The sequence below is a fragment of the Crotalus tigris genome, unplaced genomic scaffold, assembly GCF_016545835.1.
Source record: "Crotalus tigris isolate CLP2741 ecotype Arizona unplaced genomic scaffold, ASM1654583v1 scf7180000018958.179846, whole genome shotgun sequence".
Classification (NCBI taxonomy): Eukaryota; Metazoa; Chordata; class Lepidosauria; order Squamata; family Viperidae; genus Crotalus; species Crotalus tigris.
The window spans coordinates 72,651-88,199 of record NW_024097297.1 but is presented as its reverse complement, the minus strand read 5'-3'; the positions used below and the strand labels follow the sequence as shown (position 1 = coordinate 88,199).

Genomic DNA, 15,549 nt, shown 5'->3' with positions numbered 1-15,549 from the left:
AAGACTCATGGACTTCAACTCCCAGAATTCCTGAGTCAGCCTAGCTGGGCTAGCTAGCTCTCTCCTGCCCTTCCTGCTTCCTGCAGAGACGCAGCAAAGGGAGGAGGTCCGCCCAGTAAGCTTTTCAGCTCCTTGGAGAATACTGTGAGTACACTCTCTTTTACACACACACACACACACACACACACACACACACACACACACACACACACACACACACCTCAGAGAGAGAGAGAAGCAGGGAAGCGCAATTGCCTCTGTCTGTCTCTGTCTCTCTCTGCAAAGGCAGAGGAGGCTGGGAGCCACAGGGGAAGGCTCAAAGAGCCGCATGCGGCTCCGGAGCCGCAGGTTGCCGACCTGTGGGCTAGCTAGATATACCCTGCTCCCTCAGTCTCATCCTCCACTATTACTACAGGATGGTTCAAATGTGTAAGACCTTTTTTGTTCTTGTCCATCCACACAAATCCCTCTTCTGCTTTCCATTTTCATACAAAAAAAGACAACTTAACAGCAGTTAGATCTGTGGTTTACTTACAGATTTATCTTCAGGCATTTGCAGATGCCTGAAAAGACTTGTTCCAAAGTGCAGGCAATGTAACAAATAATCCATCAGTAATAATTTAATGTTAAACAGTGTGCTCCAACTCTTAGTGGATGTGTGTACAAATGTCTTTGTCTCAACTTGCTCTCAGGTGCAATAATAATTCTGTTTCTTTTTCTTCCTAGCATTTTCCTGCAAGTACAGAGTCTGCTTCCACACACACACTCCCCCAGCCAGTTTTCATGTCTAAGGCAAGACTTGAACTCCCAGTCTCTTGGTTTGTAACCTGGAGCCTTAAACAATAGGCTTAGGGTGTAGTAATAACAATAATAATATAATAATTTTGCAATTTACTTTTATACTTAAAAAAAATCTTTTGCAATTGACTGATGGCATTGACAAAATCCCCATCACTCAGTTGTAAAAATCAACTGTGCTTGGAACAGCTTACATCTTGCAACAATGCCTTTGACATTATCAAATAACATCTCCTATCCCAGGTCTTTGGGAAGGACTTGATAGGAGGATAAAAATGCCAAGTCCAATCTAACCATCCAGTTGACTGTGGGACGAACCATCATTTATTAAACTTGTACATGATCAACGATTCTGGGAGGCTTAACTTGCAACTTAGGTTGCAGGAGATCTCTTTATGAAGCACCGGAGGAAAGTTGGGGATGATCTACCAACGATACTCGGAGGTTGCCAGCTGATTTAATAAGCTTTATCCAGCAACAGAAACACCTCGCATTCGCTCAGAGTCGATCCACGCGCACCACCAATGCTGCTGTGGGCCGGGGGACCGCGGGGCAGGAAGGCGCCCTTCAGACGGGAGGGATGGAAGGCGCGCCAAAGCGCCCTTCGCCCCGTTCGTCTTCTGCGGACGCGGCCGGAGTCCCGGGGGGGGGGGATCCGGGGCCGAGGCGCACTCGGGGCAGCGCACGGCAGCAACTCGCAGCCGGCTGCTCTTGGCGGACGGAGGCACAAAGCCGGCCAGGCAGGGCTCGGAGCCCTGTTGGGGCCGTCGCGGCTGACCGTCCCGGACCAGAGCGGCGCTTCCACCTTTCCCAGGGCGGCCCCCGCCGAGGGAGCGCAGCGCAGGACACCAGCAGGCCCCACGGCCAGAGAAGCGGCCCGCCGGAGCAGCCCCGGCTCGTCCCGGAGCCTCCCGCTGATGGAAGGCTGCGGCAAGCGGCGCAGGCGGCTTGCGAGAAGCGGGGCGGCCGGCGGCGGCTGCTGCTCCCGGCGCCGGCCAAGGACAAGCAGGGCAAGGCCGCTCCTGCTCGAAAGCCAGGCTTCGGCGGCCGGCGAGGCGCTCGCGCGGGGCTCTCCCGGGGCTCCCCCTCTCCGCGCCAGAGCGGCACCCGCCGAGGGAGGCGGCCCTGCGGCCCGGCGCACGCGGCTGAGGGGGCGTGTCCGGCCGCGGCGGGGGGGGGGATCAGAGGAGCGACGGCGCTCCCGCGGGGCCGCCTCGCGCGTGCGCGCCCCCTCCTCCTCCTCCAATCGCAGAGAGCGGAGGCGCGCACCTTCCGCTCCCGCCGTCGGCAGCGTCCGAGCCCGCCGCTTCGCTCAGCCCGTTAGCCGCGGCCGGAGGTGCCGCGCGAGCCTCCCTTGCTAGCCGAGCTCTCCCGGGGCAGCAGGTGCGCGGTGGCGCGACTCCAGGCTCGGCCGCGACTGGCGGGCGGTTCTTCCCGGGAGGGTCCCGGCGGCGCAGCGAGCGGGAAAGCAGCTCCGGCCAAGGGCCGCCAATTCGCGGGGCGTCGTGCCGGCCGCCTCCCTCGCTCCCCGCGCCCGGATGCGCCCCCGGCGGAAGCCCCGGCCAGCCGCGGTGCGCGCCTGAACGAGGCGGGCAGCTGCGCCGGCGAGTCCCGCTCATCTTCCAGGCATCGGAGGTAAGAAATGGACGGCGGCGCCCCTGGCCGCCCCCCCCCCCGCCAGCTCCGGAGCGGAGGTTCCGCTGCGCCGTCCGCCTCCTAGCCCGGCCTCGCGTCCCGGCGCTCCTGCCGCGGGATTCGGGGTCCGCCGCACGGGAGGGCGGGGACGCCGGGGGAGGCGCGGGGGGGGGCACGTCGGACGCCCAGGCTGCGGGGCTCCCTGCCGCCAGACGCGGCCAGCGCCGCTGCCCGAAACGCGGCCGAGAGAGGGCCGGGGGGAGCCCCGGTGCGGCAGACCCGCTCGTGCGTTGCAAGCCGGAGCAGCAGCAGCCGCAGCCGCGAGAGCCGCTTCCCGGAGGGCGCCGGGGGGCGAGCCGTTGCCCGGCCCGGGCCTGACCGTTCCGGGCTGCGCTGCCGTGGGGAGCCGGAGCCGGGCGGCCTCTACGGCGCCGGGCAGAGCAGCAGAGAAGTTCGGGTTGCGGAGCTTCGCCCGCCGCTTCTCTTTTGAGGCCGGCCCGGTTCTCCGGAGCCTCGGTTTGTTCCGGAGCTAGGCAGAGAGCAGCCCGGAACGTGGCCCAGGCCGAGAGGCAACCGCCAGGCTCCTCGGAGGGAGGCTGTCCGCTGCTTCTCTGCCTGTGAGCGACTCAACCTCCGCCCTCCAGACGGGCGCCTCTTGGGAGGAGCGGGAAATCGCCCTGAAGTCGCTTCCTCCTCCCCGCGGAGCTCTCCGGGTCTGAAGAGAAAGGAAAAGGCTGCCTCTAAAATCAGGCCAGGCCGGACAAAGCGCCCTGCTATGCCCTGAGGAAGCCGGTTGGAGCCGTTGCAGGAGAGGCCCAGCAGCATTGGGCCACGATCTGTTGCCGCAGGTGTGGGGACGGGAGCGTGCCTGGGTGGCTTTACAGGGGTGTCTGACGGGTACCTGCAGGACAGGTGTGTTGAGGACATTTGCTGGGTTGGAGGGGGCCCCTTGCAAGAGGGCGGGGAGGGGTTCGGCTCGCCTTGACCTGGCCCAGCAGGCGCTTCCTAGTCCGGCTTCCCTTGGTCTGCCTCAGGGGTAGTCAACCTTGGCTCTTTTATGACTCGTGGACTTCAACTCCCAGAATTCCTGAGCCAGCAAAGCTGGCTCAGGAATTCTGGGAATTGAAGTCCACGAGTCATAAAAGAGCCAAGGTTGACTACCCCTGGTCTGCCTGCTGGTGAGAAGCAAGGAGGGCAGCAGCAGCACTCTGGGTGAGCAGGAAGCCCCAAACCTGAAGCCCTCAAGGAGAACTGCAGTGGCCCTCAGGGCTGACAGGAGGCGAAGAGGTGGGCTCCCGTTTGTGGCCTGAAGGGCTTGTGCCTCAATCCTGGTGAGAGAAGGGCTTAGAGCCCCCTCCCTGCCATTTTGGCAAGCGGTTCACCTGTGGGCCTTCTGTGGGGAACAGCCCTGGCCCGTCTCTGCAGCTCCAGGAAAGGAGGGCAGATTCTCCACAGGGCAATGCAGAGACTGACCAGGCAGCCTCTCAGGACAGAAGGGGAGTAGGAATTGACCAGAGCTCACAGCCGGTTTGTGTGTTTCTGTCTGGATGGGAAGGTGAACAACTTTATTTGGGGGGGGGGGAATAGGAGGTCAGAAAATGTTTTGATCAAACAAAACAAAGGAGCCGGACACAGGGAAAGCAGTAGCCCTCCTCTGCTGGGGAGGGGGAAGAGTCTCCCAAATTGGTCCTTTTAGGGCAGTGTTTCTCAACCTTGACCATTTTAAGGCATGTGGACTTCAACTCCCAGAATTCCACAGCCAGCAATGCTGGCTGTGGAATTCTGGGAGTTGAAGTCCTCATGCCTTAAAATGGTCAAGGTTGAGAAACACTGTTATAGGGTTGGGTGTCAATAAGCACCAGAGTCTGACGATGATTCGCTCATTTGTTTCTGCATCTGCATTTTAATGGCTGCCCACAAAACATGGACTGCGTGTTTGGTGCCTGCTCTCCAGACTATGCAAAGTGTGGAGGAGGAGGAGAGTCGCTATGAGGTTAGGTTTTGTGTTGCTGTGCTTGTTACAGCTGCAGCTCCTCCTTTATTCATCCTGGGAATTTCGAGGTCCCTCATGAGCTTGTCTGTTGGGGGGGGGGGGGGGAACTGAGCTTTTACTTCTGTTTCCATGGACCCTGTCAAACTACTTGCCTGTGACAGGCCTGGCTGGCTGGACTGTCACAGGCAAGTAGTTTGGTTGCTAGTCCATTGTTTGGTTCCATAAATACATTCAACTGTGCATTTGTTAAATAATAATAATAATAGTAGTAAAGTTGGAAGGGACCTTGGAGGTCATCTAGTCCAACCCCCTGCTCGGGCAGGAAACCCTACACCATTTCGGACAAATGGCTGTCCAGTCTCTTCTTAAAAACTTCCAGTGTTGGAGCATTTACTGCTTCTGGAGGCAGGCTGTTCCACTGATTAATTGTTCTCACTGTCAGGAAGTTTCTCCTTAGTTCTAGGTTGCTTCTCTCCTTGATTAGTTTCCACCCGTTGCTTCTTGTCCTGCCTTCAGGTGCTTTGGAAAATAGCTTAATTCCCTCTTCTTTATGGCAGCCCCTGAGATATTGGAATACTGCTATCCTGTCCCCCCTTGTCCTTCTCTTCGTTAAACTAGACATACCCAATTCTAGCAACCGTTCCTTATATATTTTAGCCTCCAGTCCCCTAATCAAACAAAGTGACAGCACAATAAATGTGTATATATTGCAGTGCTCAAACTAAACATCGGGGAAGTTGGAAAAAAGCATGAGCATAAAATCCCTTTGGCCCTTAAATTCAGGTAGACCTTTTTGAAGTCTCTTCAGATCATAAACCAGGGGATTTTCTTCCCATTCACCCAGAAAGTAAGTCCTAGAAGCGGCAACCAAGGTCACAGCTGGATGAAATCAGCCTTGTTATTTAGTAGGCTGTTTTGAACTCGTGCTTCTCTGGCATCCACCTCTTTTGAGCATCCATTCCAGAACTATTTCCTGGCACCGGAGCACATCCAGTTTTGGGGTCCACAGCCATGCTGCAGCCAGAGCCATGACCCATGCCAGCCCAGCAGTGGCAAGATGGTGGCCAATCCAGTGCATGTACGGCATTTCCACTATTCCACTGGACCCAAACAAGCTAAGTTTCAGGCTAAAACACAAATTGTTGTTGCTTACCTGTGCCTAATTTTTTGCTTTTTCTATCTTCCGAGTTGACTAACAACAATAAAAAGCATGAAGCATAACAATATTAAAGCTATACACATTAATCCCCAGAATCCTTGTTAAAGCAACTAGCCCTTAAGAGCTTGGTGAAAGAGAAATAGGTTACCACGTTTCTAAATCCCAAGAGACTCAAAGAGGCCCAAAGATCCCTCCTGCCAAAATAGTTTCCTAAATGTGTGGGTTTCTGAGGGGGGGGGGACCAAAGCAGGCTCCTTCCCACCTGTCCTTCAGCCTGAGGGGTCATCTCCTGAAGGCCTTTTCCAGCCAGTTTGATGGGCTCTTTGTGTGTGTGTGTGTGTGTGTGTGTGTGTGTGTGTATTCTGCCAAGAGTCAGGTTCTATCACATTTCATGCCAGTTAGTACCAGCAACACCTGCGATATTCTGCATTAAAAAGCAGAAATTTCTTTATAGGGCTCCTCTTGATACCAAGATTTCTTTGGTTAGCTGGCAACCGGAGTAAAGGAGACCAGCCTTCGTTCCCTGCAACAGCCTGGAAAAATTTGGTCTCTTAGATAGTTTGGTTTTGGTCCCCAAAATAAAATCCCACAAACTCCTCATAGGATAGAATATACTATCAAATGCAAATGTGATGTCTTACAGAACTAAAATATTGACAAGCTTGTTCAATCAGAATCTTCTGATAAAATTTTGAGCGTGTTTGAATGTAATGTTCAGGTTACAGTCCCTGTATTCCCTACTCCATTGCTGTCATATTTCAGTTGTTTGTGTTTCAGTATTGAAAACCGCTTTAATGAAACATAGTGTGTGTTGGGGGGAAATAAAGCAAACATATTTAATGTAATCCAAATGTCACAATTTTTAAAGTTGTTCTGAGTTTCAGATCAAAATGTTTTCCGAGTATTGGTTTCCCCTGTTTAGTTTGCCTCTTTCTCTGAGCAATGCCGGCTAAATCAGATCTCATGTTGGAGAGGAAAAGAAAAAATAGACGAGGCCATTGCCTTGACTTATCTGGTTCTCTTTGTGTCATTTGCAGCCCTCAGAGCTACTCAGTTTGAGCCCTCAGGGGAGCCAACAGTCAAATATGAAATGAGAAAAACAATCAGAAAACAGTCCAAAATCTGGCAAAAGAGAGGCACCGTGTGCTGGCACTGAGATGGGAGGGGCATGTTGCCTGCCCCCCCCGGGGGGGGGGCATGAATGCGCACAGAACAGGTTGGGTTTGGGGGAGAGTCCTAAAAATGAACTCCCAGGAGAAGCAGCCCTTTGCCTTTTGCAGGTGGAGCCCCCGTGGCTGCTTTACTCCGAAGGGAGCAGATTCATCATTCTGCTCACTTGCAGATCAAGCTGTTTCACCAGAGCTTTGTGCAGGTTATGCTGCGATAACCTCTCAAGTCTATTCAATTGCATTTTTCCCCCCACTCAGCTCTTAGTCAACACTTTTTATTCTTTCCAACTTGACGGTGAGATAAGAGCCAGGAGCTTGGGCATCAGTCCTGCAGGCAGCCCAGATTGCACAGGTATATCCATAGGCTGTACCTCCAAAGAGTACAAAGGCCCAGGACTCAGAGGGAGCATCTTTCAAGACCGCAGCCACTTGCTACCTGGACTTGGAGAATTACAGTGCAGTGGGGAGACCTCACCAACTTTGCCCATGAGGCTTCTGGGGAAACACTCCCAGTCCAGACTTTGCCTTGGCCTCATTTATGATGGACTGTGTTGCGTGTTTATTGTGTCAGTGCCAACCCTTAACCATGTTTAGTATCATCGATTTCCAGACTGGCCTTTGGGCTCTTCCAATGTGCACCCATCGCTGTTGCAGTTGAGACCAGCATTATGATTGGTCCTCAAGGGAGCTGAGTCTTTGCTTTTTTTTTTTTGCCCCTTCAAGTCAGTGTTGATTCCTGGGTATTGCCTGGACAAGTCACAGCAGTTTCCTTGGCAACATTTTTGGAAGTGGCTTTCCTTCCTTTCTTCCTAATACAACTGGCTTTGTACCTAAGGCAGAACTAGAACTCAAACCCTTCTAGCTTTGTGCCTTAACCACAATATCAAATCCTCCCCCCAGTCTCTCCTGGATGTTTGCATATTGATAATTTGACCCTTGTAATTTATGCTTCAAATAAGTTTTTTTGGACTGATCCATTCATTGTTTTCTTGGCTATTCGTGATATTCTCAGGAATTTTCTTTATCAGCAAGGTTTAAAAGCATCAGCATTCTATCTTGCTTCTTCAAAGACCAATTTTGGCTTCCATAGAGCTTATCTATTTGATTTTATTGAACAATGCACTTGAGTCAGTTTGGAAATAGGCGGTGCCTAATTGAATAAATTAAAAAAAAATCTGAATATCTTTCCAAAGTTATCCTACCAAGTCTTTGGCATACTTTTTGACTGCTGCTTCTTTTGTTGTTGGCATTGATAAGTATCTGAGTTCCTCAACTGTTGCCCAGTGAGTTGTTCTACAGATTTGCTAGCATACTTTAGTTACCAATAAAGGAGAACATTTGTAGCTCAGGGTCGAAATGAAGGGCCTTTGGTGCTTTCTGAGTTTGGTTTTCTTACAGTCGTTTCATTACCAAACTATGCAACATCATCAATGCGAGTCACTGATAATGTTAACTAGTTTGAGTAATGAAACTTCTGTGAGGAAACAACCGAGCTCAGAGAGCAGCAAGGACCCCTCATAGTTTAGTTCAGAGGTCCCCAACCTTTTGGGCACCAGGGACCAGTTCCGTGGAGAGAGGTTTTTCTGCAGACAGGAGGGTGCGTGGTTTTGTGTGCTGCCTGCATCCCGCGGATGGGGCTTTGCTTGTTTGTGCGGTCCAGTTGCTGGCATGTATGACCCGGTACTGGTCCACAGACCGGGGGTTGGGGACCCCTGGTTTAGTTAGCACCTTTTTTTATTCTTCTGTTGCACCTTGAATTTCTGTCCCTATTCCCTCAATTCCTGTGGGCTTCTGACTTTGTAATGACCAGAATATTGATCTAACTTTGTCTTCTAAACTTTCTTGTAAACAGGGAAGATCCTCTGAGGTTTCTTGGATGTTGATATCTCTACTGTACAGAATTTCATCTTTCAATTTTGCTTGATATTCTTTGAAGTGGTTTCCACCTATAGATTGGTGTCTTTTAGCACACCAGTTTGAGTGTGCAGCCTCCTTCCGAGTTTGGAGAGCTTTGGAAAGTTATCCTGGTTTGTATGCATCCGTTTCCATCTCAGCTGTCTTTGTAAGCCTTGTTCTAAGATTGCTTCTTGAGGCTTCTAACAGTCTTTCAAATGTTTTGTTCAGGTTCCTTCCTTGTCCACGTCTTGATTTTATTCCACAGTTTCTCTGGTTCCTTAACAGGGAGGTTCAGGACTTCACAACTATTCCTCACTGATAACATTTGTTCAAGATCAAATTGTAGACACGTTAGCTTCACTTGGAACTGCACACGTGCAGTGTGTGGTCTGGTCCACAGGCAGCCTCAAGGCATGTCTTTGCTAATATAACTGAGCTTTTCCATCTCTGTGTCCCAATAATATGGTTAATGCAATTTCTGGGTGCTCCATTTGGTGAAGTCCACGTACACAGGCTTCTTACGGTCTTTTTTTTTTATTTATTACATGCTGTCAGATTGTGCTGGAAGCTTTAAAATCTTTCCCCTTAAGAGGTTTTTATTTAGCTTTTACAGGTATTATAATTGCTCCTGACTAGTAGGAGCTCATTTGTGACCAGTAATTCATGGGCTTTTGAGACCTTGTGTATGTCCCAGCCCCAACTTCACAGCCGACACAGGATAAAAACTTGATACACTGTGGAGTCACTGAGAGCCTAGAGTCCAAATAGCACTTAGACTTTTATACTGCTCCACAGTGCTTTACAGCAGTGTTTCCCAATCTTGACAACTTTAAGGCATGTGGACTTCAACTCCCAGAATTCCACAGCCAGCAAAGCTGGCTGTGGAATTCTGGGAGTTGAAGTCCACATGCCTTAAAATTGTCAAGATTGGGAAACACTGCTTTACAGCATTCTCTGCATATTTACTCCAATGGTCTGGGTCATTTTTCCAACCTTGGAAGGATGGAAGGCTGAGTCAACCCTGAGCCCATCTGGACTGAACTTGTGGCTGTGGGCAGAGTTTGCCAGCAATACTGCCTTCCAACCATTGCGCCACCATGGCAAATCCTGGAAAACAAGTTTGAACCTATGCCTGTTAAGTTTCAATAAAGACAAAACCAGTCGCATAGTGCCTCCTACTGGCCAGTAGCATTCATAACATATAGAGCTTGTTTTTGTTTTTAATTTTCTTTATAATTAAATGTTTACACTGCATGATTCAGATGGAAACTAATCAAGGAGAGAAGCCACCTGGAATTAAGGAGAAACTTCCTAACAATGAGGACAATTAACCAGTGGAACGGTTTGCCTTAAGACGTTGTGGGTGCTTCATCACTGGACAGTTAAAAAGAGACTGGACAGCTGCTTGTCTGAAATGGTATAGGGCCTCCTGTTTTGAGCAGGGGGTTAGACTAGAAGACCCCCCAAGGTAGGGTCCCTTTCAGTGTTGTTCTGATTGATTGATTGATTGGGGCAATTTGCAATTTCAGAGCACAATAAAACAATAAAAGCAAAAGGCAAAAGATGTTGAAAACCAGGAAACAACAATAAGCAACCTGCACTGCTCAGGAGAGCCGGGTCTTTAGGCCCCTTTGAGGCATGTGGGGTGGGGAGAAAGCTAGAGGGTAGACAGCGCTACCAGAGGGAAGGACCACTTCTGGGGGCCCAACAGACAGATAGTATTACCTAATCAAAGGAACCTAGAGTGCACCAGCCCTGCCAGATCCAATTGGCTAGGAAGATACTACAGGGCACAAGCAGTCCCTTGGGTATTCAGACCCCATGCCATGAAGGGTAACGATTGGTACCTTGAATTGCATCTGGAAGAAAGCTAGCAGCCAGTACGGCTCATGGAGCAGAGATGAGCATCCTGAGCACTGCTGGTCCCATTGCATTCTGGGCCGGCTGAGGCTTCCAGGTAACTCCATGCAGAGCGCATTGCAGTAGTCAAGTCACAAGGTGGCCAGGAAATACTTTCGGACAATGGTTAACCAGGAAGGAATCGTGGGATGTGCAAAAATAAAAATCATTCTCCTGCTGTATCTTGCTTTCCTGTAGCGTGTAATCCAATTTAAATTATTACTTTTTTATTTCTATAAGAGACTTATATGCCTACCCATTTTACATATAGGAACCCTGGGCAGCTCACAGCATAAAAACAAACACTAGTGCTGGCCAGCAAACTGCACCTTGCGTTGCCCCCCAGAGCAACCATCCCAGAGCATCTGCTGGATTCCCACCTCGCCCTGGCTGAGGTTTTCTTCCATAATGTTTCCAACTTTGGCGTTCCAATCTCGAGCAACAAGTGGCCTCTCTTCCCTTCATGGTTGGCTGATTTCAGATTGAACCTGATGATAAAACTCTCGACCTCCTCCCGTTCTGCTTCCATGGTTGGAACATAAATTTGAATCATTGTCCTATTAAAGGGCTGTCCGTGAAGTCTAATTGCTATTATCTGGTCAGTGATTGCATTGTGCTGTTTTTCCTCTGGAAGCAACGTTGCTCCTTTGAGGGGCCTGTTTTCATGCCCTTAGTAATAAACCCTGTGATTTTCTGGCTGGAAATGCCTGATCCTAGACTACGTCAATTGGTCATCAGCACCCAGACCTCCAGAAGACTTTCAGGTAGCCATGTTGTGAACGCCATTAGTGCTCTGAGGGGTCCTCGGCCTTTCTCATTCACAGGTTGAGTGCCATCGTCTGACAGTCTATGCTCCATCAGTAGAGATATAAACCTTCTCTCTGTGTGGCTCTCTTGGAGAAGTCCAGCATGCGCACGGACACCTTTGCCCCTGTCCCTAAAGAAAGCCTCTGCCCCCAGCATGCTCCTCCATGGCTGCTGCTCAACCGAGGCGCCTGCTGGGTTTGCTGGGCAGCTGGGATGACCTTCACCCCTTCGGGGGGCCCTTCTGGGAGTCTGTTGCTCTTGGTGCCTCCTGCTGCTGTGTTCTTCCTGCGCTGACCTGGCACAGTGAGGCAGCCTCGCAGAACCATTAATCTGGAGGCAGCTTAACTTCTGAGCTATTCCAGGGGGGGGGGCACTTTCCTCTCTCCCAGCATGAGTCTTCCATGCTTTTGAAAAGCACCACATTGGTGCTCAGCCTTCTAGGAAGCATAGCCCTTCCCTCATCTAGTACCTCTCCTCCCTGGGCCTGCCATTGAGGCTATTTTGGGGCATAGGTTTAGCACTCTTTCTGAAGAACAATAGACGAGTGTTCAGAAAAAGCCCAGGTGACCCCCCTGGACTGGAGAACTTCTGCATTGGTTGGTGAATGGTCATTCAGGACAGCTGGAAAGCCGACCAAAGCCTCTGTCCACTCACGGACATCCCAAGACCACTCACCACCACATCCTCAGGAGAGAGGTTAAGGGTGATGTGAGTGGAGGGGGCTCTCCAGGTGGTCGGGGGTGAAGCCTATCTTAGCCTTCTTTTCTGAGACGTTGGGTTTCTTTTTGAGGCTTTATGGATTCTCTTCATTCAGCTCTGAATACAGCCAGCGCCAGTCTGCCTCTTGAGGAGTCAGTTTGGGAACCTGCCTCCAAAGGATGGGAGCCTTCAACCAGACCAGGATCAATAGGCTGGTCTGAAATTTTCCTCCTCCTCTTCCTCCTCTTCCTCCCCCCCCCCAAGTTGGCTTTGTCTCCTGGTTTCTAGCATGAGGCCTTAAGCACTACACTATGCTGGCTTTCTGGGCAAGGAAGAGCACCTGGATAGCAACAGAAGTATGGATTTTTGTAGCCTACTGTAGATATGGCAGTGCTGACAAGAAGGGAAGCCAGTCATAGAAATGGAGTGGGGCAGTCAGAATTTCTGGACTGTCTTCACATTGGAGAGTGGCACTGGGCAATAGAGGCAGGGTCTGTTGCATTTTTGGAACCCTTTAACTTGATTTGTCTTCGAAATCATCTTTGTAAGATATGCTTGTGGAAGCTGCTGCTGCTGCTGCTGCATTACAGAGGAATTTTTCCACCTCCAATTGTGTTTGCAGTGGATTAACATACTGATGAATCCATACATTTGCACATCTTAATTCATTCTGGCTTTTAATTTCAAAATCTGTCTCGCTCTACAAGGAACCAAGAAAAATATGACCATTAACATAGGTATCTAATAGCAGCTATGAATCCCAGACTGAAAATTATCCCAATAATTATTCAATCTCAGTTACAATTCATTCTAGTATTTACACTCTCAAAGTTGCGCTTTGTGTTTATGTTAGTTTTTCTTTTAAATTTGTTTCAATTAAGTACTGATACATGTAAGGACCTGCCTCAGCTAATTCTCCCAAGAAAGTAGAACAAATTGGCATTGTCTCAAACAGGAACTTTTATTGAGAGTTAGTTAGTGATAGCAGGAGAGCAAAGCAAGATCTAAAGATTTCCCATGCGAATTGCTACATTAAACCTTTGGTTCACAAAACCACATCCCAGAGTCCAACTGTCCAGTTTGTGTCCAGCCAATTCACAGGTGTGAGGTTGTTATGAGAATCGAATACTAAGACTTAACTATGGAAAAGAGAATGAATATTTAATATTACTTGGAACATCATTTGACGGCTGTGGCCGGGAGGACCTTTGCACAAGTTCGCCTGTTGCACCAGTTGCGACCCTATCTGGACCGGGAGGCTCTCCTTACAGTCACTCACGCCCTTGTCACCTCACGTTTGGACTACTGCAATGCGCTCTAAATGGGGCTACCCTTGAAAAGTATTCGGAGACTACAGTTGGTCCAGAATGCAGCCGCGCGAGTGATAGTGGGTGCTCCTCGATACACCCACGTTACACCTATCCTCCGTGAGCTGCACTGGTTGCCTATTGGTCTCCGGGTCCAATTCAAGGTGTTGGTCATTACATTTAAAGCCCTATATGGCTCAGGGCCAGGCTATTTGCGAGACCGCCTACTACCTCATAGTTCCCTACGTCCGGTTAGATCCCACAGGCTGGGCCTCCTTCGGGCCCCGTCGACCAAGCAGTGCCATTTGGCGGGGCCGCGGAGGAGGGCCTTCTCTGTGATGGTGCCTACGCTTTGGAATCAGCTCCCCCCGGAGATTAGGACCGCTCCCACCCTGTTGGTCTTCCGTAAGCTACTTAAGACCTGGCTTTTCCGGCAGGCCTGGGGTTTATAAAACCTTACCCCTGGATGATTGTTTTTGTATTGTTGTTTGTTATGTTTTATGTGTTTTTTATTGTTAGCCACCCAGAGTCCTTCGGGAGTGGGGCGGCTTATAAATTAAAAAAAAAAATTACATGTATTGACAACAGCGAGAATAGCATTTGCCCAATTTTGAAAAAATGAAAATTTACCATCTGATCAGATTATAATTACAAAAATTTTAAAATGTGAAGAAATGGATAGATTTAATTTTAGAGATCAAAGAGAAAGAAGAATCAGTTTATTTTAAAACATGGGAAATTTTTTTATCAATGGTTAGCAACACGATCTAGTGAGAAAGGATTATGAAAATTAATAGGATGAATGATACCTATTGACTAGTTATTATTTTTAGGATTATCGCTATTGTTATTGATTATAGTTAGTTACCATTATATTAATTACTGTTACTTAATATTTGTATCCAGACAACAATCTGCTTGCCAACGTGTGGAATTATCCTTGGGGGCAACCCCATTTTTGTACTGACCTTTACCCTAGCCCCACCCCTGAACCCTACCTAATACCTATACTGATCTCATCCTTTCCTTACCTTGTAAAACCTAATAAAATATTTATTGAAAAAGAAAGAAAGAACCGGAGCTGATAAGGGACGTTTCCCAGGTGCTTCACTAGATTTCACAACTGAGTGGAGACAACACTCTTTTCCCCTTTTCGCACCCAAAGAGATACATCAAAGTTGAGAAAGAACAAAGTCGATTAAATGCATCCACAAGCTCCCCTCCCAGCAGAGAAAAGTCTCCCCCTCCCATTAGAATGGCAGACCCCCAAAAAGAAACATTGAAGGGGATTCTGACAACTTGGCTGGACAGTTTCTGCTCTTTCATAAGAGTCAGTCAGCCATCTGCAATTATTGCTGCCTACCTCCTGGGGGGGGGAGGCCATACGGCACAAGAGGACAGTGGGGGGAGGAGTTGCAGCAGGAGTTCTTCCTTTCTGGAAGGCCAGCTGCAGAAGCAGAGCCACCAGGCTGTCGAGAAGCCCTGGTGGACTCCACTCTGTCGCAGCCACACTGGGAACCTGGGGACTGTGAGGTCATCCGATTGGCTGGCACTGTGTTGATCTTGGAGCTGCTTCACTTTGCCAGGTTGCAAAACTGGGGGAAGAGGCTGTGCTGATCCAGCACCTGGAAGGTGCCACTTTTGAAAGTCATTTTAGGAAATTGGCACATTAAGCGTCTCAAACAGAAGGGAGGTGTGGCATCTCATCCCTGGAAGCCGAGCAGATCTCCTCCTCCTTCAGCATCGTCTCCCAAGGTCTCTTGTCACTCCCCTCTTGGACTTTCTGTTTTGCTCCCCCCCCCCATTTGAATAGGGTCACAAAAACCAGCTTCCAGCATGCCCAAAGACCCTCTACCTGCTGTTTCTTTCCTGCTGCAGTTTCCTCCATCTCCCCCCAGTCCTCTATTCTATTCTATATTAGTCAATTGCAAAAGGCGGCCTTACTAGGAACTGCTTCCATCCTGCGACGATATCTGTAATACCATCAAACATCCACATCTGCCTATCCCAGGTCCTGAGTAAGGACTCGATAAGTAGACAAAATGCCAAATCCAGTCTGAACATCTGGCTGACTGTGCGATAATCCATAATAATAGTAATAGTAATAGTAATAGTAATAATAATAATAATAATAATAATAATAATAATAATAATAATAGTAGTAGTAGTGAGGCACTACCTTGACGT

At 49.5% G+C, this 15,549-nt stretch overlaps 1 protein-coding gene across 1 annotated transcript in view; it reads left to right on the top strand.

Moving 5' to 3' along the window:
- The first annotated feature begins 2,029 nt into the window (after positions 1 to 2,029).
- Positions 2,030 to 15,549, top strand: part of FAM163B (family with sequence similarity 163 member B) — a 56,816-nt gene continuing 43,296 nt past the window's right edge. The window contains exon 1 of the mRNA XM_039357897.1: positions 2,030 to 2,433. The gene's annotated coding sequence lies outside the window, so the exon portion shown is untranslated. The remainder of the gene's footprint in view (positions 2,434 to 15,549) is intronic.